This window comes from Mirounga leonina, unplaced genomic scaffold (genome assembly GCF_011800145.1).
Source record: "Mirounga leonina isolate KUSES-001 unplaced genomic scaffold, KU_Mleo_1.0 Mir_91, whole genome shotgun sequence".
In the NCBI taxonomy this organism is placed as follows: domain Eukaryota; kingdom Metazoa; phylum Chordata; class Mammalia; order Carnivora; family Phocidae; genus Mirounga; species Mirounga leonina.
The window spans coordinates 10,389,576-10,409,430 of NW_023270839.1; the positions used below are offsets into that span (position 1 = coordinate 10,389,576).

The 19,855-nt window shown below is 36.6% G+C and overlaps 1 pseudogene; it reads left to right on the plus strand.

Annotated features, from left to right (window-relative positions):
* Window positions 1–6,066: 6,066 nt before the first annotated feature.
* LOC118003535 lies at window positions 6,067–6,982 on the plus strand (annotated as a pseudogene).
* Window positions 6,983–19,855: the final 12,873 nt, after the last annotated feature.

The following is a 19,855-nucleotide window of genomic DNA, read 5'->3' on the forward strand; positions in this document are numbered from 1 at the left end:
GGATCATAAAAACAAAAAGCAGTATCTATGTCTTTGCTCTTCTATTCCTACTGAAACAACATGAAAAAAGCATGCTAGGGCGCCTGGGTGGCTCAGTTGGTTAAGCGACTGCCTTCTGCTCGGGTCCTGATCCTGGAGTCCCGGGATCAAGTCCCGCATCGGGCTCCCTGCTCAGCGGGGGGTCTGCTTCTCCCTCTGACCCTCTTCCCTCTCGTGCTCTCTGTCTCTCATTCTCTCTCTCTCAAATAAATAAATAAAATCTTTAAAAAAAAAAAAAAGAAAAAAGCATGCTAGCTTTCTTTCTGCCAGATTTATTCAACCACTGTTACCAGTCTGAAAACTTTAGATCTGTTTCCCGAAAATCATCAAAATTATCGTAATAGATAACACTTATTTAGCACTTAGTGTATGTCTAAGCACTTTCTGATGTTTTCTGGTTTCAACTCATTTAGTCCTCAAAACAACCACAGGAGATAGACACTGTTAGTATCTGCCTTTAACAGATGGAGAAATGGACACATCTGGCCGCTGAGCAACTCACATAGAACACACGGCAGGTAAATGGGGGATCTGGGGATGCAAACAGTTTGCCCTTAAACACTGTGTTTTACTGTGTATTGGAAATGGCTCCTACATAAAAGTTTCCATCCCCTCAATTTATTTTGACACATTTGTTTCAAATTAGAAAAATAAATATTACCTCTAAAAATATAGCAAATTAAGTTGAGGGTAAAGAAACAAGCATAAGATTATTTAAAACCCCACCACCTGTATGACAACAGACAGGAGCTACACTTGTGGTGAACACAGCATAACATATAATAATATTGAATCACTATGCTATACACCTGAAACTAATGTAACATTGTGTGTCAACTATATTCAAATTAAAAAAAAATGTTTTTAAGCCCACTACCTGTAGAAATTTGGGACAAGTTATAAACCTCTACTCATGCAAATGTCCCCCAGTAAAAATATTTTTTTACTATAGTTTTCTGGACTTACTGATATCTTTCCATGCTCATTAATGTAGACCTAATGACCTCTTAAAAATGGAATATATCCATATAATCAGTCCCTTATCATTAAACATTTCATATTATAAGAAATGTTAAAGTAAAAGAACATCATACATTCTGTGTATTTGTCTATTTTCTTTCAATTAATTCCAAGGCATAGGATTATTGAATTACAGTTAAAATATTTTTCACTTTTATGACTCAATTGCCTTCTGGAATGACTGTACCACTTCACATTTCCCACAGGCTGAGAATGAGAAGCACTGCTTCCCCAATTCTGCAGCAGCAAAAGGCTTATTCATTCTTTTGAAGAGAAAATACAAAAATGGAATCTGCTTTCTGAATTTGAGGTAAATGTAGAAAGACCTCTTTAATCTCTAGTTTTAGAAAGTAATGCATAATTCAATGTATTAAAACTTTACAATTTTATTTTTACATTTACGCCTTCTAATCATCTAGAATATACTTTGCTGTGAGATGTTTAATAAGATACTTAAAATTTTATGTTTCCAGTGTTGAGCTACACATTTAATAAACATTAAATACTCTGAATTTCATATATAGCCCTCCATTATCCTATTTAATTGTATTGCCCTCTTTATCATATACTAAGTTCCTTAATTTGTATCACATTCTTAACTGCATTTTGTTCTATTTATCTGTTCAACTTCAGCCAAATTAATCATGTTTAATTAGCATGGGTTTATGATATATCTCAACATCTTTTACAGAAAGTATTCTCTTTTCTCCCCCTGGCACCCACTTCATTTCTTTTTCAAAATATCCCTGGGCTTTGAAATGGACGTTTAGATATGTTTGAAATGCTCCAAAACATTTCTGCTGGGCTTTTAATGGGCACGGCAGTTACTGCTCAAGGTAGTTCAGTGAGAATGGATTATTTTTACAACTTTGTGTCTTTTTTCTCTATTTGCATGGATCCATTTCCTATTTCAATCTGCATTTCAAATGTTCCAGAAAAATTTGTTTTTTCAGTAGAGTGCATATATTGCACATTTGTTTCACTTACAAATGAGAGTTTTTAAATCAAATTTTAATAAGTTATTTACTATATACTATTATTTATAATATTCATTAAAATAATCTTGCTGGATTTATTTTTTCATTTAATTGTAAGTTTTTGACATGGACAACTGTATGATTTGTGAATGATTATAGTTTTGATACTGTTCTTTCAAGAATATTATTGGATTTAATCTTTCTACTATAGTAAATAATTGAAACATAGTGCTGCAGGCTTCCTTCTTTATGTTCTTGGTTTTAATGTTTCATCTATAATCAGACATTGACTACTGGTTTAAAAATTCTATTTAAATCATCATATTAAAATGTTTCTTAACCTTCCAATTTTACTAAGAGTTTTTATCAGGGATCAATTTTGAAATTTATCCAGTGACTGTTCAGTACATTCATTCCCTAAAATTTTCATGGAAATATCCTCTGAAGTCAAATATTGCTCATCTCTTCTCATGGCCTTATGTGATATGCTGTGGGATCAAAAATTTTCTCTTGATAGAGCCACCAAAGGCTTCAAGTAGGAAAGCCAGTTAGTGTTACTTGATCTCTAGACAGACAGATACGGAAACAGACTGTAGAATGGACTGGACATGGGAAGAATGGAACAGGGAGATCTTTTAGGAGTCTCTTCAGTGGTCAAGATGGGACAATATGTAGACCAGAAGTAAAAGACAAAATGACAATAGAAATGAGAAAGGAACTGAAATGAAAAATAGTTGAGAGTAAAAGTTGTGCAACTGGAGCTGGAAATGCAAGGACAGAGTGCTACCCAGGTATCTATACTGGGGAGAAGGGTAATGACATTTATTGAAGCATTGCAGTAAATTAAAATTAAAATATTATAAATTCAGCTTGACATTAACTTGAAGATGGAGGTGGAATTTCCATTTGAGTATATACCACATACTGTTTTGAATATATTACTCTGGAGTAAGAGATAAAGCTACAGATTCAGAATTCAACATGTAGGTACTAGTTAAAATAAGTAAACTGATATTGAATAAAACCTTTCCCCTCTGGGCAATGAGAATCCTTACAAGGGTTTTAAAAAGATACTGGTGGAGGTATGTAATGTAAGATTTGCATTTTTAAATCCTTTCTGTAATCAGACCAAGGTAAACTAGCATATAAGACTTTGCTAAGTGAATGGTTAGAAGAGATGTTTCCAACATTAATTAAAAAACAAAAAAGAGCAAATGCTTATCACAGACTCTGAGTCACACCAGAAATTAAGGTTGAGCAGAGGAAAAATGATTGCTGTGTTAGTGAAAGGTACAGAGAACTCAGTAAGGCAGAAGAATAATTAGGAATGGGCTATCATAAAAATGGTCTGATTGCTTTTAACCAATTAACAAAAAACCTGGCTTATAGTTGATCAAAGAAGTTCCAGTTTATTTTTCTCACGTTAGAAGAATAAATCTGAAGGGACACTATTGCAGGCTTTAGTTAAGTCATTCAACATGCTTTTGGTTTCTGGGTCCTCTCTAAATTTTTACTGTATTATTTGTCTTATATGGTCTTTACAACTTTGTTGTTGCTGCACCTTTAAGCATATCATTGGCATTAAACGCAAAAAAAAAAAAAAAAAAGACCATGGAAAGAAGCTTCTCTACATGAAGCTTTGTCTTTTCATTTGGAGGGAAAGCTCTCCAGGCAACATTGGTTTACTCCTCATTGAACATTTCTTGGTCACATATCCTATCTTCGATTAATTCATGGCCAGGGAAAATGGGATTACAGTAACTGGTTTAGAAAAATCATAATATATCATGCTCTCAACTTGGGATAGATCTACTGTCTTCTCAAATATAGAGATTTCAGCCAACCACTAGAACAAATGGAATTTCTATTGGCAAAAAGTGAGAAGAGGATTGGCTTTATAGAAGCCAAGGAGCCAAGGGCAGGAGTTATAGAACTAAGGGCATGATAAACAGTATCAAATCGTGCAGAGAGATCAAGGAAAATGATGATTAAAAACTGATTATTGTATAATGTATTCGGAATCCAGAGTATCTTTCTATGAACAAGGAATTTTGGAAACTAAATTGTTCTGGCCTATTGGCAAACAAAAAATGAGGACTGCCAATGAGGAGTTAGGGAGAGAAAGAAAATTAGGAGACACAAGATTCAGAGATTTGATTTTTTAAAAAAGAACTTAACTTTGTAGGGGAACCTGGGTGGCTCAGTCAGTTAAGTGTCTGCCTTTTGCTTGGGTCATGCATGATCTCAGTGTCTTAGGATTGAGCCCCACATCAGGCTCCCTGCTCAGCTTGGAGTCAACTTGCTCCTCTCCTTCTGCCTCTCCCCCTCATACTCATGCACGCTCTCTCTCTCTGTCTCAAATAAATAAATAAAATCTTTTTAAAAAAGAACTTAACTATGTAAATAGGTGAAAGGAAACAAAAGTAGAAGAAAGTTTAACTGATGGATCCTTAGGGAAGATCCAGCATATACTGGAAGGTGCCAGCCTTGAAGAGCACAGTGCCATGGTTAGAAGCATGGATTATGGTGTCCTAGAGCTCTGGATAAAAGTCCCGGCTCTCAAGATGTCCATTGACAGATGAATGGATAAAGAAGATGTGGTATATATATACAATGGAATATTATGCAGCCATCAAAAGGAATGAGATCTTGCCATTTGCAACGACGTGGATGGAACTGGAGGGTATTATGTTGAGTGAAATAAGTCAAACAGAGAAAGACATGTATCATATGATCTCACTGATATGAGGAATTCTTAATCGCAGGAAACAAACTGAGTGTTGTTGGAGTGGGGGGTGGGGTGGGAGGCATGGGGTGACTGGGTGATAGACACTGGGGAGGGTATGTGCTCTGGTAAGCGCTGTGAATTGTGCAAGACTGTTGAATCTCAGATCTGTACCTCTGAAACAAATAATGCAATATATGTTAAAAAAAAAAAAAAGAAGAAGAAGAAGGTAGCAGGAGGGGAAGAATGAAGCGGGGGAAATCGGAGGGGTGGACGAACCATGAGAGACAATGGACTCTGAAAAACAAACTGAGGGTTCTAGAGGGGAGGGGGGGTGGGAGGATGGGTTAGCCTGGTGGTGGGTATTGAGGAGGGCACATTCTGCATGGAGCACTGGGTGTTATGCACAAACAATGAATCATGGAACACTTCATCTAGAACTAATGATGTAATGTATGGGGATTAACATAAGAATAAAAAAAAAAAAAAAAGTCCCGGCTCTGACACTTGATCCCTCTAAGACTCAGTTTCTTCGTTAGCAAAATGAATGTAAAAAAAATATTTCTTATGGAATTCTGTGGGTTTAAATGAGATAATGTGCTTCATACAAAGTTTTGCATAAATGCCATCTACTAATCTTATAATTGTTTAATTAACACTTTTTACTTAAAAGTATTCAGTCTTTGTAGCCAACAATTTAGTTGAATATAGAGGCATGTACCATGATAATAGTTATGAATCAAAATTCTGAATAATCACAATCTGAGCACTTGACTTCCATGGTAAATTATACAAGATAAAAAAAAACCCACATATACAAGGTGAAACAAGGTGAAAGGCATTAAACTATTTTGGCCTAAAGATCTCTATGTGACCACTGAAATAAATTCAGTTAAGGAGAATTAGCAAATTAGTGTGAGAATATTACTGTGAATTGACCGTAATAGCTGAGATTATTCAGGTGAGAGAACACCTAGGTAAGTGATCAGGGGAAATGTCTAGAAATCCTTGAAAGGCAAAATAAAAAGATCTGAAAATGGAATAGAAGGGAAGTAACACCATTTATCTCCAACTAAAATATTAATAATTTTCTTCTCTTTTTATGTAATCATTCTCTTGATCACCATGATGTTTCCATATCCTTCATTTTTTTTCTTATCCAATTAATGATTTCTAATTTAGGATATGTACCCCAAAGAAAAAACTAGCAAGAAATAGGAAATTTACATTTGTACCACCGATTGTGTCTTTTTAGTCATATTCTATCCTCAGATGATTTGAAAATCAGCTCTTCCGCCCAAGTCAATGGATGGATTAAATAATTCTGTGGTTTCTGAGTTTGTGTTGCTGGGACTCTCTAGTTCTCGGGAAACTGAAGTTTTTCTCATGTTGATTTTTTCCTCGGTCTATTTAGGGATCATCCTGGGAAATTTCTTCATTTTCTTTTTGGTAATTTTTGATTCTCACCTACATTCTCCTATGTACTTTTTGCTAGCCAACCTATCCTTCAGTGACGGGGGGTTGCCTCTACCACAGTCCCAAAGATGATTAGGGACCTTTTAAATGAATACAAGATAATTTCTTTTCAAAGCTGCATGACACAGATATGCTTCATCCACATCATGGGAGGAGTGGAGATGGTGTTACTCATAGCCATGGCATTGGACAGGTACACAGCAATCTGTAAGCCTCTTCACTACCTGAACATCATGAACCCTAAAATATGTGCTTCATTTGTAATTGCTGGCTGGGTAACTGGGGTGATCCATGCTATGTCTCAATTTGCTTTCATTATAAACTTGCCCTTTTGTGGTCCTAATGAAGTAGACAGCTTTTACTGTGACTTTCCCAGGATCATAAAACTTGCATGCACAGATGGAGACAAGTTTGAGTTTATTATTGCTGCCAACAGTGGCTTCATGACTATGGGCACCTTCTTGCTAATCCTTTCCTATATCTTCATTTTGGTCATTGTCTGGAAACATTCTTCAGGAGACTTATCCAAGGCATTTGTCACTCTGTCAGCTCACATCACTATGGTGGTTCTTTTTTCACTCCATGTATGTTTCTCTATGTCTGGCCTTTCCCCACATCATCAATTGATAAATATCTGTTCATTGTTGACTTTGCTATTACCCCTGTCTTGAATCCTGCCATCTACACATTACAGAACAAAGACATAAAGGTAGCCATAAAAAGATTGGGCAAACAGGGACATTAGGTCAAATTTTGCTGACTGAATCTGGCTTTGGAGCTCTAAAACTATATATCCATCAGTTTATTGAATATTTTCACGTAGGTTTCTGATACTTAACACACCCACATCTGGATATAACATCTACCTCATTGAATAGATATCTACTTCTGTAGAGCATTTACTCATTACCTTTGCTACCATGGAAATTGTGAATCCACTACAATATGGGTTGTTTTAGCATACGGCATCACTATCTACTAAATAATATTTATAACTGAAATTATGATCATTTTGATAACAGAAGGATATAATTACTTCTCTTCCACTTCCCATAGGTTTGCAAATGAACTGCAAACTTGCTTTGGAGACTGTCCGGAATCATTATATCAAATATATGTAGGACTAGTAACTCTATCTAGTTACTCAGGTTGTACTCCCTCAGAAGAAGATCCAAAGACAACAATTGATTGTCAGTAGTTTATTTGAAAGCTGATTTTTGGAAACATCATTAAGGATGTGGAAATTGAGACTAAGACATGAAAGATGCTTATGTTGATAAATGTAACTAAGGTTCAAGCCTATTATGGCCCACTGAGGGACTCTATAAATTGTGGCTTAGAATTGCCTAATTGAAGGTAAAGGAAGCTGGAGAATTTTTTTTCATTTTCATAGAGTGCGTTAACTCCTTAGTATGCCTAGACTTTCCCACACAGAATACTGTGTATTAAAGGAAGCTGTCAGGTAGACTTTCGGGTATTGGCAGTAAAGAACAATCTCTTTGTTTGGAAACAATAAATGCCAAGGTATATACCACTTTTCAAAGACACTTAGTCTATACTTAACATCACTTCATCCTGCTATAGATTTTTAAAGCAGTAGCTGGTTAAGATAATCCTGGGTTGAGAATCACTATTTTAAAAGTCATTATGGATTGTCACTCAGTTCATACTTACAGACCTCATGTTACGTGCTAATTTCAAGTATCTGGTCTCTACTAAGCTCTAGCAACAAGCCAGAAATGTTTTTTCCTTTGCTTGTTTGTTTCTTTTCTTGCTTCTTTCTTTTTCTTTCCTTCCTTCTTCTTCTTCCTTCCTTCCTTTCCTTTTTGTTTTAAATTCCCTTATTGAAGTATAATTAACATATAGTGTTATATTAGTTTCAGATGTATTCAACATGATTCAACATCTCTGTGCATTACTCAGTGCTCACCACTATAAGTGTTAACTACCATCTGTCACCAAGAAATGTTATGACCATCTTATTGACTATATTCTAGATGCTGTACTTTTCATCTCTGTGACTTATTTACTTTGTAACAACCTTATTCCCCTTTATTTTATTTCACCCATACACCCATCCACCACCCCTCTGGCAAACATCAGTTTGTTACCTGTATTTAAGAGTCTGGGGGGGGGGTTTTGTTTGTTTCTCTCTCTTTTTTCTTTGTTCATTGCTTTATTTCTTTAATTCCACATATGAATGAAATCATGTTTTTCTTTCTTTGTCTGACTTATTTCATTTAGCACTGTACCTTCTAGGCCCATCCATATTGTTGCAAATGGCAACATCTCATTCCTTTTTATGGCTGAGTAATATTCCTGTGTGTGTGTGTGTGTGTGTGTGTGTGTTATACCACATCTTTATCCATTCATCTATTGATGGACATGGGTTGTTTCCATATCTTGATTATTATAACTGATGTTATAATAAACATAGAGGTGCATATATCTTTTCAAATTAGTGTTACAGACATGTTTTCTTATTATAAGAAAGCTGCAGAGGATGGAAGAGCATTGTTTTAAATCATAAAGATCTACACTGAGATTCACCTATAGGAGCTAACAAATTCTCCACAAAGTATCCATATGCGTCTCAGTAAATTCAAACACCACTGCATCTACCCTAGACCACTGGCCTTCTAGAAATTATCCTAAAGGGGCAAGTCCATGAATTTGGGGAAAATATATTTCCCACTCTCTGGCATACATGTGACTTATAAAAGTGTCTAGAATTTTGCCACTTCTTTCTCACCAAGTCCAACAGCATTATACCATCACCATAATGAACCTGGATAATGTCCTATGGAATAGAAAACTGGAGAGCTGATAGAAACCTGAGATAGAATAGTGAATGTATGTAGCTGCATCTGCCAGAAGAAAGCAAAATGCTTCTGAAAAATTTTGCTAATAACTTCTGGGGAAGATGGTAGAGTAGAAGGACACTAAACTTACTTTGTCCCATGGATACAACTAGATAACACTTACATAAGGGCAAATAACCCAGAAAAGGACCCAAAGACTAGCTGAATGTACTCCACAAATGAAGGTAGAGAGAGGCTATATTGAAGAGGTTAGGAAGGATGAAGACTCAGCGGGAACCTAAACCCTACAAGTTTGACCACAAGAGGGAAAGAGTCATGGGTGTGGAGAGGGGCAAGAAACAGACTAGTACACCAGGGAGCCTGCAAAAAGAAGAGAAATCCCAACAGCATATGGCTTTGAAAATCAGAGGGGCTGAATTTCATGAATGCTTAGGACCAGTGGAACTTAAAGCCTGGAACCTTAAAAATTAGCTGTCTCAACAATGTGGACAGAACTAGAGTGTATTATGCTAAGTGAAATAAGTCAGTCAGAGAAGACAAATACCATATGATTTCACTCATATGTAGAATTTAAGAAATTGAACAGATGAACATAGGGGAAGGGAAGGAAAAGGAAAACAAGAGGAAAACAGAGAAGGAGGCAAACCATCCGAGATTGTTAACTATAGGGAACAAACTGAGGGTTACTGGAAGGAAGGTGGGTGGGGGGAATGGGGCAACTGGGTGATGGGCATTAAGGAGGGCACTTGAAGTAATGAGCACTGGGTGTTGTTTACAACTGATGAATTACTGAACTCTACCTTTGAAACTAATAATACACTATATGTTAATTAAATTGAATTTAAGTACAAAATTAAAAAAAAAAATCAGCAGGCTCAGCTCTGAGAGAGCCCAGAGGGCAACAGGACCCTGAGACCTTGACCTTAAAGAGATAGCACAGCCAACAGCTTGGAAGCAGCAGTTTGAAAGGTGCCTGGAACCTATGGGAGGAAGAGTTAGTTACTAATCTCAGAATTCTCTGAGGGACTTCTCTAGGAATAAAGGAGATAGCAAGTGCCATTTCCCTTCCCCACCCCTCATCATAAACACACAACCATGTGCAGGAACCACCACTGCTCCAGCATTCCCTACCTAACTTGCTTACACTACGCCCCACCCCTCAAGCCAGACCTGCCACAGTATTGGTGCTGCAGTTCCCCACCCCCCCCAAGACATGCACAAACCTTGCCAAAACTGCACCTCCCCACTCTTGCAGAGAATGCCCACCCCCAGCCAGCATATGCTTTGCAAAGTAGCCTGGCTGGCCCAGTCTCCACAGCAGCTATGCACTCCCTGTGGAGGAAGAACAGCACACACAGCTTATAGCACCATAACACGCCCCACTGCCAACCAGTCTCTTCACCAGCTGGGTGTCCTCTGTGAGGAGGGCCAGCACCGCCTAGGTAAAAATGCAAGTCAAACCCACTACTTTCGAGAGCAAGAGATGTCGTGACTTTCCCAACACACAGAAACAGACACAGAGTATCAGGCAAAATGAGGAGTCAAAGGAAAAAGTCATAAATGAAAGAATAGGACAAAGCCACACCAGGAGACCTAAGTGAAAGAGATATAATTAACATGCCTGATAGAGAATTTAAGGTAATGATCATAAAGATACTCACTGGACTTGATAGTGGAGGACATATGTGAGACCCTTAAGAAAGAGATAGGAAATGTATCATAAAAACAATGCTGTGTATACATTCCAGATTACCACAAAAATATTTCCAGGTTTTTAACTGACATGAATACTCAAATTAGCACTTTAAATGACCTCTCTTTCCTTTAGTGATTGCTTTAAACTCCTGAACTGGAAGAAAATTATCAAAGGTCAACTATCAAAGGTCAACTACCAAAGGTCTTTTATTCAGATTTCTCTTTCTCATTATAATATTAACCTTATTTTGTTGTCATTTCCTGTGTCTCCTTGCCTAGTGCCAAGACTCCTTTACTGCCATAACTTCCTGCTGACAGATGATCCTTTCTACTCAAGGAGGCTCATATATGAAAACTGCCTCCCCCTTTTGTAACTCCCCTTTATCATCCCCAACTGACCAATATTGACCTATAGGTAGGGACATCTCTATGCCCCTATTCAGCAGGAAGAAGTTTCAGAAGATGAGACCTTCTGCCTTCAACAACCTTAAAGATTTAAGGGTCAAAATTGTTGGGGGGAGCGGGGAATGATGAGAGAGCAGAAGGCAAGCTGAGGACAAAACATAAACTGACACCCTGCAACCTCCCCCCACCCTCACTCCTGGGTGGGATTTGTGTGACATTCTTCCAGGAAGCTCCCAACTATCTTAATGTATTTAATGCCTTGCTAGAGGGAAGGCCTCCAGTATCTTTAGGTCCTCTTTAGCATATGAAAGTTCTTTTGAAAACCTCCCTTTTTCCTTACCTTCCCCAACCCCATAGTATATAATCAATTGCTCCTCACAACCCCAGTGCAGCTCTTTCTGTCCACAAGTCCTGTCCCTATGTTTTAATAAAACCACCTTTTTGCACCAAAAAAAAAAGTAAAAAAGAACCAATCAGAGATGAAGAACATAATAAATGAGTAAATGAAATTTAAAATACACTTGATAGAGTAAATAGCAGACTGTAAGAAGAAGAGGAATGAATTAATGAGCTAGAACAGAGTAATGGAAAATAATCAAAATGAACAAATGAGAGAAAAAAGAATTATGGAAAACAAGAATGGACTTAGGGAGTACAGTGACTCCATCAAGCATAAAAACATTTGCATTATAGGGATCCCAGAGGGAGAAAAGAGAGAAAGGGGGCAGAAAATTTATTTGAAGAAATAATAGATGAAAATTTCCTATTCTGAGGAAGGAAATAGATATCCAGATCCAAGAGACACAGAGAAGCCTCAAAGAAATCAAACCAAGGAGGTCCACAGAAAGACACATAGTAATCAAAATAGCAAAAAGTGATAAAGAAAAATAATTTAAAGCAGAAAAAAAAAAAGACAGTTACATACAAGGGATCCCCCAAAAGGCTATCAGCTGATGTCTCAGCAGAAACTTGGCAGGCCAAAAAGGAGGGGATAATATATTCAAAAGGCTAAAGGAAAAAAATCTACAGACAAGAATACTCTTTCTAGCGAGGCTATCATACAGAATAGAAGGAGAAATAAAGAGTTTCTCAGACAAGGGTGCCTTGGTGGCTCACTCAGTTGAGTGTCCAATTCTTGGTTTTGGCTCAGGTTGTGATGTCAAAGTCATGGGATCAGGCTCTGTATCAGGCTCCCTGTGCAGTGGAGAGTCTGTTTGAGATTCTCCCTCTCTCTCTCACCCTCTCCCTCTGCCCCTCCCTGCTCTCTAAAATAAAATAAATCTTTAAAAAAAAAAAAGAGCTTCTCAGACAAACAAAAACTACAGGAGTTCATGACCACTAAAACAGCCCTTATTTCTTAAAGGGGACTCTCTGAGTGAAAAGGAAAACATAACTGAGAGTATGAAAGTAGTAAACAGTAAAAATAAGTATATCTATAAAAATCAGTCAAGGGATTCACAAAATAAAAGGAAGTAAAAATGGCATGATATACCTAAATGTGGGAGAGAGAGGAGTAAAGAATAGGTTCAAACTTAAGTGACTATCAACTTAATGTAGACTGCTATTTGCAGAAGATGTTATATACAAACCTAATGGTAACCACAAATCAAAAACCACTAATAGATTTTAAAAAAGCTAAAAAATAAAAAGAATCCAAGTATATCACTAAAGAAAACCAGAAAACCATGAAAGAAAGCAAGAGAAGAAAGGATCAGAGAAAAACTACAAAAACAACCATAAAACAAGTAACAAAATGGCAATAAATACATATCTAATCAATAATTACCTTCAAATGTAAATGGACTAAATGCTCCAATCGAAAGACATAGGGTAACAGAGAGTAAAACAAGACCCAACTATATGCTACCTATAAGAGACTCATTTCAGATGTAAAGATGCCTGCAGATTGAAAGTGAGGAGATGGAGAAACATATATCTTGCAAATGGATGTCAAAAGAAAGCCAGAGTAGCAATACTTATATTGGACAAAACTGACTTTAAACAATGACTGTAACAAGAGACAAAAAAAGACACTATATATTAATAAAGGGGGCAATCCAACAAGAAGATATAGTAATTGTAAATATGTATGCACCCAACATGGGAGGACCCAAATACATAAAACAGTTAATAACAAACATAAAGGAACTAATCAATAATAATACAATAATAGTAGGGGACTTTAATACCCCATTTACACTGATAAACAGATCATCCAAACAGAAAATCAACAAGAAAACAGTGGCTTTAAATGACACACAGGGGGCGCCTGGGTGGCTCAGTCGGTTAAGCGTCTGCCTTTGGCTCGGGACCCCACGTCGGGCTCCCTGCTCAGCGGGGAGTCTGCTTCTCCCTCTCCCTCTGCCCCTGCCTCTGCTCTCTTTGTCTCTCTCTCTCAAATAAATAAAATCTTTAAAAAAAAAAATTGGGGCGCCTGGGTGGCTCAGTCGTTAAGTGTCTGCCTTCGGCTCAGGTCATGGTCCCAGGGTCCTGGGATCGAGCCCCACATCGGGCTCCCTGCACCATGGGAAGCCTGCTTCTCCCTCTCCCACTCCCCCTGCTTGTGTTCCCTCTCTCGCTGTGTCTCTCTCTGTCAAATAAATGAAATCTTTAAAAAAAAAAAAATTTAAATGACACACAGGACCAGATGGATTTAACAGATATATTCAGAACATTCCATGTTTTTTATAAGCTTTTTATGTTATGTTAGTCACCATACAGTACATCATTAGTTTTTGATATAGTGTTCCATGATTCATTGTTTGCAAAAAACACCCCGTGCTCCATGCAATACATGCCCTCCTTAATACAGCAGAAAACACATTCTTTTCAAGTGCACACTGAACATTCTCTAGAACAGGTCACGTATTAGCCCACAAAACAAGCCTCAACAAACTCAAAATGATCAAAGTCATACCATGTATCTTTTCTCACCATAATACTAGGAAACTAGAAATCAACCACACACATACACACACACACACACACACTACAAACACACACGCACACACATAAATCTGGAAAGACCACAAATACATGAAGGTTAAATAACATGTTACCAAACAATGAACAGGTCAACCAGGAAACTGATGAAGAAATCAAAAAGTACATGGGAACAAATGAAAATGAAAACACAACAGTCTAAAACTTTTGAGATGCAGCAGAAGCAATTCTAAGAGGAAAGTTTATAGCAATACAGGCCTATCTCAAGAAGCAAGAAAAATATATAACCTAAGGACTTAAGTAAACAAAATCACAAATGGAAAAGCAGAAATAACACACCCACCACAGAAATACAACAACTGTAATAAGAGGATTATATAAAAAAATATATGTCAACAAATTGAACAACCTGGAAGAAATAGATAAATTCCTAGAAGCATATACCCTACCAAACTGAAGCAGGAAGAAATAAAAAATGTTAATGGACTGATTACCAGCAAAGAGACTGAATCAGTAATCATGAAGGGGCACATACACCCTGATGTTTCTAGCAACATTATCAACAGTAGCCAATTATGGAAAGAGCCCAAATGTCCATCGACTGAAGAACAGATAAAGAAGTGAAGATCAGTTGACGGACATTTGGGCTCTTTCCATAATTTGGCTATTCGATAATTTGGCTAAAATATTTCACTTTATATATATATATATATATATTACTCGGCCATCAAAAAGAATGAAATCTTGCCATTTGCAATGACATGGATAGAACTAGAGAGTGTTATGTTAAGTGAAATAAGTCAGTCAGAGAAAGACAAATACCATATGATTTCACTTATATGTGGAATTTAAGAAACAAAACACATGAACATAGGGGAAAGAAAAAAGAGAAAAAAAAAGGGAGGGAGGCAAACCATAAGAGACTCTTAACTATAGAGAACAAACTAAGGGTTGCTGGAGAAGAGGTGGGCAGGAGGATGGGATAAATGGGTGACAGAAATTAAGAAGCGCACTTGTTGTGAAGAGCACTGGGTGTTATATGTAAGTGATGAATCATTAAATTCTACTCCTGAAACTAATATTACATTATATGTTAACTAACTAGAATTTAATTAAAAAATTAAAACATTAAAAAAAAGAGACAGAGATTGAATTTTGAATCAGTAATCAAAAAAGTCCCAACAAACAAAAGTGCAAGACCAGATGGCTTCACAGGCAAATTCTACCACACATTTATTTTTTACTTTTTTTTAAACATTGTTTTAAAGATTGTATTTATTTATTTGTCAGAGAGAGAGCACAAATAGGGGGAGCAGCAGACAGAGGGAGAAGCAAGCTCCCTGCTGAGCAGAGAGCGCAATGTGGGACTTGATCCCAGAATACCAGGATCATGACCTGAGCAGAAGGCAGACGCTTAACCAAATGAGCCACCCAAGCATCCCTCTACCACACATTTAAAGAACAGTTAATACTTATTCTGCTCAAACTATTCCAAAAAACAAAAAAGGAAGGGAAACTTCCATATTCATTCTATGAGGCTAGCATTAACCTGATACCAAAACCAGATAAAGACATCACACAAAAAAAGAGAACTACAGGCCAATATCTCTGAGGAACATAGATGCAAAAATTCTAAACAAATTACTAGCAGACCAAATGCAAAAATACATTTAAAAAAATCATTCACCACAATTAAGTGAGATTTATTCCCAGGATGCAAGGGTGGTTTAATATTCACAAATCAACCACCATGATATGTCATATCAACAAGAGAAAGGATAAAAACCACATGATCACTTTAATAGATGCAGAAAAAACATTGACAAAGTACAATATCCATTCAAGATAAAAACCCTCAAAAAAGTAGGATTAGAGGGAACATACCTCAACATAATAAAGACCATAAATGAAAAATCCACAGCTAACATCATACTCAATGGGGAAAAACTGAGAGCTCTTCCCCTAAGGTCAGGAAAAAGACAAGGATGTCCACTCTCACCCACTTTTATTCAACATAGTACTGGAAGTCCCAGCCAAAGCAATCAGATAACAAAAAGAAATAAAATGCATCCAAATTGGTAAGGAAGAAGTCAAACTTTCACCATTTGTGATGATATAATACTATAGATAGAAAGTCCAAAGACTTCACAAAAAAAAAACTGCTAGAACTAATGAATTCAAAAAAGTTCCAGGATACAAAATCAATATGCAGATATCTGTTGCACTTCTGTACACCAATAATGAAGCAACAGAAAAAGAAATTAAGAAAACAATCTCATTTACAATTGCATCATAAATAATAAGACATCTAGGAATAAACCTAACAAAAGAGATGAAAGACCTAAACTCTGAAAACTACAGAATACTGATGAAAGAAATTGAAGATGACACAAAGAAATGGAAAGATAGCCCATGCTCATGGATTGGAAGAATAAATATTATTAAAATGTCTATACTACCCATAGCATTCAATGCAATCTCTTTCAAAGTACCAATAGCATTCTTTATAGAACTAGAATAAACAATCCTAAAATTTGTATGGAAATACAAAAGACCCCAAATAGCCAAAACAATCTTTTTTTAAAAAAAGATTTTATTTATTCATTTGACAGAGAGAGAGAGAGAGAGTATAAGTAGGCAGAGCAGCAGGCAGAGGGAGAGGGAGAAGCAGGCTCTCCACCGAGCAGGGAGCCTGACCTGTGGCTCAATCCCAGGACCCTGGGATCATGACCAGAGCCAAAGGCAGCCGCTTAACCAACTGAGCCACCCAGGCACCCCCAAAACAATCTTGAAAAGGAAAAGCAAAGCTGGAGGTATCACAATTCCAGACACATATCTGAGAAAGGATTAGTATCCAAAAAATATAAAGAACTTATAAAATCCAACACCCAAAAACCAAATAATCCAATTTAAAAATGAGCAAAAGAAATGAACAGACATTTCTCCAAAGAAAACATCCAGATGGCCAACAGACATGCAAAGATGCTGACCATCATTCATCATCAGGGAAATGTAAATCAAAACTGCAATGAGATATCACCTCACACTTGTCAGAATGGTTAAAATCAACAACACAAGAAATAACAAGTTTTGATGAGGATATGAAGAAAAAGGAACCCTCTTGTACTGTTGATGGGAATGCAAACTGGTGCAGCCACTCTGGAAAACAGTATGGAGGTTTCTCAAAAAGTTAAAAATAGAACTACCCTATGATCCAGCAATCATACTACTGGATATTTACCCCCAAAATACAAAAACACTAATTTAAAGGGATACATGCACCCCTATGTTTATTGCAGCATTACTTACAACAGCCAAATTATGGAAGCATTCCAAGTGTCCATCGATGAATGGATAAAGAAGACATGGTATATATCCAATGGAATATTATTCAGCCATAAAAAAAGAGTGGGATCTAGCTATTTGCTATGACATGGATGGAGGTAGAGAATAGAACACAAAGCATAATAAGTCAGTCAGAGAAAGACAAATACCATGATTTCACTCATGTGTAATTTAAGAAACAAAACAAATGAGCAAAGGGGAAAGGGAGAGAGAGAAAAAGAGAGAGGAAGAACCAAGAAAAAACAAGAAACAGACTCTTAATTATAAAGAACAAACTGATAGTTACCAGAGGTGAAGTGATAGGGGGATAGGTGAAAGAAGTGATGGGGATCAAGGAGTGAACTTGTCATGATGAGCACCAGGTGATGTATGGAAATGTTGAATCACTATACTGTACAACTGAAACTAATGTAACACTGTATGTTAACCATACTGGGGGAAAAATTTTTTTGCTAACAAATATAGACAGTGAAATGCATTTAGTAGATCAATAACTATGTACCAGGAACCAGATGCATATGATTTAATACAGCAATGAATTCATATATGAAACAACCGGTATAACTGGAATTACCACCTAATTAAGTTTAACATAATACATTGTTGTTCTTAAAGATACATCAAGACTTCTGCACGGTCAAATAGCCAAGTTGAAAGAGATTGTGGTAGGAATCAAAACTCTGCCTCTTTGAGAGAGTGATGTCAACAAGATGGTGGAACAGGAAGTCCCAGCCCTCATTCCCCTATAGAAACACTTATTTGACAATAACATACAGACCAAAATACCTTTTTGAGAGGCCTGGAATCCAGTTAAAAAACTGTTGTACCTCACATAAGCAAAACACCAAGAATAGCCACATTAAATTGAGAAAGAAGAGTAATCTTTCTTTATCTGTGTAAGTTAGCACACCTCAGTGTCTAGAGAAATCGCATCAGCCCTATACGTTTCCCATGGAGGAAGGAGAGAGTAGAACCTGCATCCTATAAGACCTGTAGGACCACAGCCTTTTGATGCACCACCTGAGGGGCCAGTTTGTATCTTCCTTTCACAAGTGTTGATGAACCAGTACAGGTTGGATATTTGAGGGAAACTAAAAATAAACGAAAGGGGAAGGTGGCTTGCTACAGAAATAAAATAGAGAAAAGAGGGAAATTAACTGTACTAAAAGGGTTTTTTTAAATATAAACAAAATTAACAAGGTTTTATCTGGACTAACAAATGGGGCTCAAGTAAAAAAAAAGAAAGAAAAAATTTTTTTCAAGAAAATAAAAGGAGACCTTAAGACTGTTAACACAGGAACTTAAAAGATCATAAAGGACTATTACAATTACATGCCAACAAATTGAATATCCTAAAAGAAATGGATAAATTCCTAGAAATACACAACCTACCAAAGTTGAATCATGAACAAACAGATATCTAAAATGACCAATAATGAGTAAGGAGATTGAATCACTAATCACAAGCTTCACAAAAAAAAAAAAAAAAAAGCCCATAACCAGATGATTTCACTGGTGAATTCTACCAAACATTCAAACAAGAATTAACATCAATCCTTCTCAAACTCTTTCTAGAAGTTAAATAGAACATTTCCAAACTCATTTTATGAGGCCACTATTAATATTTAGAAGGCCCTGATATCAAAAATAGACAAAGACATTTAGTTTTGTTGTTTCCTTTGCTGTGCAGAGGCTTTTTATTTTGATGTTGTCTCAATAATTTATTTTTGCTTTTGTTTCCCTTGCCTCAGGAGACATATCTAGAAAGAAGTTATTATGGCTGATGTCAAGAAAGTTACTGCCTGTGTTCTCATCTAGGATTCTTATGGCTTCCGGTCTCACATTAGGACTACAATAGCCAAGTTATGGAAACAGTTTAAGTGTCCATCAACTGGTGACCAGATAAAGAAGATGTGGCATATATTTATATAATGGAATATTACTCAGCCATAAAAAAGAATGAAATCTTGCCATATGCAATGACATGGATGGACCTAGAGAGTATTATGCTAAGCAAAATAAGTCAGTCAGGGAAAGACAAATACCATATGATTTCATTCATGTGGAATTTAAGAAACAAAACAAACAAGTGAAGGGGAGAAAAAGAGAGAGGGAGCAAACCAAGAAACAGACTCTTAACTATAGAGAACAAACAGATGGTTACCAGAGGACATGTGTGTGGGGAATGGGTTAAATATGGTAATGGGGATTAAGGAGTATATTTGTTGTGATTAGCACTGGGTGTTGTATGGAAGTGTTGAATCACTCCATTGTACACCTAAAACCAATATTACATTGTATGTTAACTAACTGGAATTTAAACAAAAACTTAAAAAAATAGACAAAGACACTACAAAAAAGAAAACTATAGGCCAATATTCCTGATCAATATAGATGTAAAAATGCTC